The sequence below is a fragment of the Octodon degus genome, unplaced genomic scaffold (assembly GCF_000260255.1).
Source record: "Octodon degus isolate 3935 unplaced genomic scaffold, OctDeg1.0 scaffold00393, whole genome shotgun sequence".
Classification (NCBI taxonomy): domain Eukaryota; kingdom Metazoa; phylum Chordata; class Mammalia; order Rodentia; family Octodontidae; genus Octodon; species Octodon degus.
Genome location: NW_004524969.1, coordinates 373,360 through 379,403, shown reverse-complemented (window position 1 = coordinate 379,403; position 6,044 = coordinate 373,360). Strand labels below are relative to the sequence as shown.

The following is a 6,044-nucleotide window of genomic DNA, read 5'->3' as shown; positions in this document are numbered from 1 at the left end:
AGGCACAACGTCGCCGCGCTCCGCTTCGCGGCAACCTCCGCCCTCAGCCAGGGCGCGCGGCAACGCAGCCGGCGGGCGGCGCGTTCGAGTCGGGCGCACAGCGCTTCCGCGGGAACCGACCCGACCCTCCGCAGACCCCGGTGCTTGGCAGGACGTTTGCTATTCGCAGACGTGTCGTGTTCCCTGCAGCAGATCTGAACTGTTTATTTCTTTATTCCCTTCAGTCGTACGCTAGGGTAACCCCCGGTTGTTTACACCAACAGACTGCACTGCCGCGCCCCCCCACCCCGCTGCATGCTGGGACACGCGTGCATGGGTTTCCTTGGATACCGTTGTGCGTCCATGTCACAGAACGTACGGATGGGGTCGCTGTAGTCAAGGGAAAAAAAAAGAAGCGGCAGGGTTCCACTGCGCATGCGTTGCCGCATGGAGCGCGCCGGCGCAGTCCACAGCGGCGGCCATCGACGGCCGGGGTGGGGGCGGGGTAGGTGTGCGCATGCGCGCTAACGTGCGCGGAAGTCCAAACGGGGGCGCTGGAGTGGGCGTTATGATGCAGCGACCATCTTCTGTCCCGGTAACCATGGTACTGCTGCGTGAGTGGACGTCGGTGTCTATGGGAACGGGTCAGGTGAGCATCTATACCTGTGACGCAGATGCGACATTGTATGAGGCGCGTCTGTGCTCCGGGGGCCACGGAGACGGACCTGTGGGTCGGTGCACACGGACGCCGTCGTCGCAGCAGTGACCCAGGTGCGTGGTGGCCTGTGCGGTTGGAGCGGCAGCGCGTCGGGGAGGCCTCCGCCCCGCTCCTGGACAGCCCTGCGGGGAGTCTGCGTGGGCAACAGGTGAGACCCGAGGGACGCAGTGGGTGTGGCCCGCGCGGCCGTGGCCCGGGGGCGTGGGGACCGGGACCCTGTCGCGGGAGCGGCTGAGGAGAGCACAGACTAGGCGGGGCGCGCACAAGTGGTGGCAGCGCCTGCGGGATGGGCCACGTCACGAACTCACCCCGCACCGAGGAGGACACGGGTAGTTACCGCAGCGGGACCAAAAAGATTTTTATTTTTTTTTTTGGAGACAGGGTGTTGCTGTGCAGTGCAGGCTGGCCTCAAACCCGGTGACCCTGCCTCGCCTCCTGAGGGCTGCTGGGGTGACAGGCACGTCCCACCTCGCAAAGCTAGTGCCGTCGCACAGCCTACCTGAATGACAAGAGACACCTTCAGGAGTAGATTTCCTAGTCAGCATGGTGACCCCCACACCTGTAATCCCAGCTCCGGGGGAGGCTGAGGTAGGGGATTAAAAAATTTAAGCTCACCTGGACAATTTAGCAATACCTGTTTCAGAATGTTCTGGATTTTTATAAAGACACACTGTATGCAGTTCACTGTGAAAGCCCAGCTCAGTCTAGTAGCGCAGAGAGGGAGGGGGAGCGCCCCGAGAGCCAGCCTGCTTCCTGCTCTACCTGCGGAGGTCCCCGAGGGGAGCCGGCTGGCAGGCGCGGGGCACAGCGCCGAGCGTCTCTGCCACACTGGCACCCCGCACCTCCCAGCTGTGTGTCTGCACGCTGCCAGTGCCCCGAAGTGCCCGGTGGCTCATTCCTGCCCTCTGCTTTCTCCTAGGCCGGCTGAGCGGAAAGCACCGCGCAAGGAAGACCTGTTACTCACTCTTCAAGTCAAGGCTTGGGTGAGTTGCCTTTCTGCCCACTGAATGACCGAGCTTATGTGACTTGGAGTTACCTGCGTGCCGGGGCCCACAGTGCCCTCCCTAAATAACCCTTGTTCCCAACGTCGCCGCCTCGGGATCCGTCAGGACCCTGCAGGATGCGATTAGCCCCGAGTGCCCTGGCCCCGACAAGCCCCTGGGAGAGTTCACAGGCCCGTGGGACCCTTGCTCCAGTCCTCCTGTGAGCTCCGCTCTAAGCACCTAGTGACAGCCGGTGGCACACTCTAGAATGCCGCACTCGGGAGGCTGAGGAAGCAGGATCGCTGCAACTCTGAGGCCAGCCTGGACTGCACAGTGAGACCCCGACTGAAAGACCAAAAAGAAAGTGAAAACAGTGGGAACTGTGGAGGGAAAAGAAAGTGCTCAGAGGGAAAGAATAACTGGGCTGAGGGAAACGAGAAGAAAAGAAGGAAGGGATAAAAAAAATTCGTTTTTTTTTCTTGGGAGGGTTCCCATGCTTGTACCGCTGGTTTCTGCTGGTCTGTTGAGACTGGTGCCTGAGGCCACTCAGCCATCCATCCTGACACCCCCTGCTGGTCTCCTGAAAGGAGCAATTAATGCTTAAATATTTTTTCTCTTCTTTTAATTTTTTGACCAATTTTGCATGCTTATATCTGGTGATCTGAGCCACTAATTTAAACATAGCAGTACACAATATGACAACCATGGTTATTCTGTATCATTGCTAATATTTTTCTCTTTATCATTTTGTATTCTCTTTAAAAAAATAAAAATAATTTTTAAAATGATCATTGTTGAATTACTATCATTTGGTTTAGTGAAATTTCTAATGGTTCTAATGTTTTTTCTGTTCTTTTTTATTCTCTGAAAAATAAAAATAAACAACAAAATAAAGCATCTTTACTGTGTAGAAAAATTCCTTCAAGAGGTTAATTTTAGCATATCCTATTAGTATGTGGTTTGAAGAGGAAGGGATTGTTTTTTCATGGAATCTAATGCTAGATTTCTTTAAATTCGGGGGAGGAATTGTAATTGTTTATTTTTTTTACATTGATAGTAGTATACATGTTTTGATAAATATATTTTTGATTAATATATGTCTTCTGTCATTATTGATTTTGTGATTAGGACATTCATGTTATTATTTCCAGGATTTATTCCTCTTCTCAGACTGAAACTTTGTGTCCTTTTGTTTCTGTTTTTGTTTTTGTTTGTGGGAGGGATGAGACAAGGTTTTTGTCTGTGTAGTTCAGACTGGCCTCGAATTCTCTACATAGCCCATCCTGGCCTTAATGTATGACACCCCTCCTGACTGCTGGATTGCAGATGTGCACCACCATCCCTGGCTTAATTAACCCTTCAATGCCAGAGGTTGCAATTTTTGAATTTTTGTGTGAAATTCATGTATGTTACTTAGAACATTTCAAGGATAGGAAATTAAAGAGGAAAATTTTATTACATTTCATGTTGTGGATGTTCAAATCATAGTGTGATGATTCACTGAATATTGCTTTTGACTATTTGGAATATTTTATGAATCCAAGTAAATATGCAAATGTGTGTGTTAAATACTGATCAGTAGGAATCACACTGAACATGGAGATTCCTTTGGTTAATAAGCACATTTCAACAATACTAGTTATTTTTATGCATGAATATGGACTATCTTTTATGTCCTCTTCAATTTTTTATCTGTGTTTTATACTTTTCCACATGCAGATCTTTCACCTCCTGGCTTAGATTTACTCCTAAATATTTGCTCTGTTCTATTTCTTGATGCTACTGTGAGTTTCCTTTTCTTGATTCCTTTTCAGATGGATCATTGTTTATGTCTAGAAAATCTGACAAAATGTCCATTTTATATTCTACAGCAAGAGTAAATTTACTCTTAAAACCTATAGGGTTTTCCAAATATAAAATCACATCATCTGCAAGCAGAGCAAATTGAATTCCTTCCTCTCAAATTTCAGTGGTTTTGAAGGGGGCCTGGCCCTAGCTCAGCTCTTTAAGTGGCTGCTCCCACAAAGCTGTCAGCCTCAGCTTGCTGGAGTTTGATCCCCACGACACTCCAGCCAGCCAAGCCACCCCTGAGGGCATTCGGAGCAAAAAATAATAATAATAATAATAAAATCAAATTTAGGTGGTTTTGGGTTTTTTTGTTTTGGGGTTTGGTTTTTGGTTGTTTTTTGTTTTGTTTTGTTTGTTTGTTTTTTCTTTTTTTGCCTAATTGCTCTGGCTACCACTTGCAGCAGTTCTCCCTAGAAGTGATGGCCCTGGGCACCATTTCTAGTTCCTGATCCTGGAGGAAACTTTTCAGTTATTACTACTTATGGAGTTGCTTGTATGCCTCCGGTGGGTGAGAGGCACATTACTGTTTCTGTACCTGGATTGCTGAGGTTTTGTCATGAAAAGGTGTTGAACTGGCCAGTGTTGTTTTGCGTCTCTTCGGATGATGGTGTGCCTTACACATCCTTCTGGTGACTTGGTGTATCACATTTCTAGGTTTCTGTTTGCCGACTCGTACTTGGGTCTCTGGGATAAACCCACTTGATCGTGGTACAGGATTGCTTTGATGTGCTTGCCTGGGCATCCAGTTTGCTGGTATTTTATTGGGAATTATTTTTTTAATGTACTTGGTTGTTACAGAGTCTCGCTACACAGCTGGGATTCAGCCTGTTTTCAGCCTCCCCAGTGCTGGGATTACAGGCGTGGGCCGCCACACCAGGTCTCGGTGGCCCACTCAGCATGCCCAGGAGCTGGGCTGGCACAGCATGTGGTGCTGGGCATCGAACTCAGTCCCTGCGTTTGCCTAAGCAGACGCTTAGTCCGCTGAGCTAACTTGCCAGCCTTTTTATTGAGAATTGTTACACTTCTTTTCATGAGGGCAGTTGTTCTGTAATGGTCTTCTCTTGGCATGAGCCTGTTTGGATTTAGGATCAGGCAATGCTCCTTGTTCCCGTGCGGTGGTGCACATGTGTCTTGGGGTGCTGAGGAAGTAGGAGTGCGAGCCTGAGCCTCTTGTGTGCAGCTCACTGAGATTCAGGGAGGCACTATTTTGACAATAAAGGGCTGGTGTAGCTCAGTGTGCAGGCCCTGGGTCCACATGCACGCGCACGCGCGCACGCACACGAGGGAGGGAGAGAAAAAGAAATAGTCCCTCTTTGATTTCTTGGAAGAATTTCAGAAAAAATCAGTACAATTGTTGTTTGACTGGTGGAATTCAAAATGGGAGACTGTCTTCCTCGTTCAGGCTCCTTCCTTCATGCTTGGTGCCTTCAGACTTTCTGTTTATTTACAGTGCGATCATGGAAGGTTCTCATACGAGGAATCCATCCACTGCTTCTGTTACTTGATGTTCTGGCATATGTTTATAACAGTCCCGTATGGTCCTCTGTATCTCATCCTGTCATCACGATGGCTTTTATTTCTGGTCTGCAGTCTTGAGTATTTTTATTCTTTTTTTATATATTTATTTATTTATTTATTTACTTGGTACTAAGGATTGAACTCAAAACCTTGCGCTTGCCAGGCAGATGCTTAGGCCGCTGAGCTCTCTGCCTGGCGTTAGGTCTGGCACTGCATCTGGATGTGATGGCTCAAGCCTAGAATTTAGCCCCTTGGGAGGCGGAGATACGCAGCGCTCGAGCTTGCTCAGCTGGGCTACCGCGCGGGGTCATCTCTCAAGACAAAGCTCAGGGCGGGATGTGTTCATCCATTGAAAAAGAAATGGTGTGCAGTTGCTTAAGGCGTGTTGTCCAGCCCAGCATATCCTCCGACCCAGCGGGGCTCAGGAGTGTGAGGAGAACGTCGGAGCTGCTGCTGGTCAACGGAATGTTTCTTCCGTGGCTTGAGGGTCCATGTAGTGTAAAAGGCATCTCTATAGCCAGGCGTGGGGTGCACACCTGTAACCCCAGCAGGCAGGAGGCTGAGGCGGGAGGCTGCTTTGAGTTCAGACCAGCCAGGGCTACAGAGTGAGCTCACGGCCAGCCTGAGCTGCATAGTGAGACCCTGTCTCAAGAAGACAAAAACACAAGTTGTAGCCCAGCGTTCCTGATTGCCGTTCTGTCTGATCTGCCCATTGCCAAGTGTAGGGTACTGAAGGCCCAAGTCCCTCTCACTGTTTCCTCTCATATTCATTACTATACTTTTTTAATTAATTATTTATTTATTTGGTACAGGGTCTCGCTACAGATCTCAGACCTTTTTTTTTTTTTTTTTTTTTGGCGGAACCGGGGATCGAACTGAGACCTTTGCACTTGCCAGGGAAGCGCTTCCTCTACTGAGCCATCACCCCGGCCCGCTATTTTTTTTTTTTAACGGTTAAAAATAAATTGGCTTTTATTGTTGCTGCTAAACAGTACTAA

At 49.0% G+C, this 6,044-nt stretch overlaps 1 protein-coding gene across 2 annotated transcripts in view; it reads left to right on the top strand.

The window, feature by feature from the left end:
• The first annotated feature begins 1,638 nt into the window (after positions 1-1,638).
• Positions 1,639-6,044, top strand: part of Znf331 (zinc finger protein 331) — a 23,509-nt gene continuing 19,103 nt past the window's right edge. For both annotated transcript variants that reach the window (XR_002819573.1, XM_023708560.1), the window contains exon 1: positions 1,639-1,680. The gene's annotated coding sequence lies outside the window, so the exon portion shown is untranslated. The remainder of the gene's footprint in view (positions 1,681-6,044) is intronic.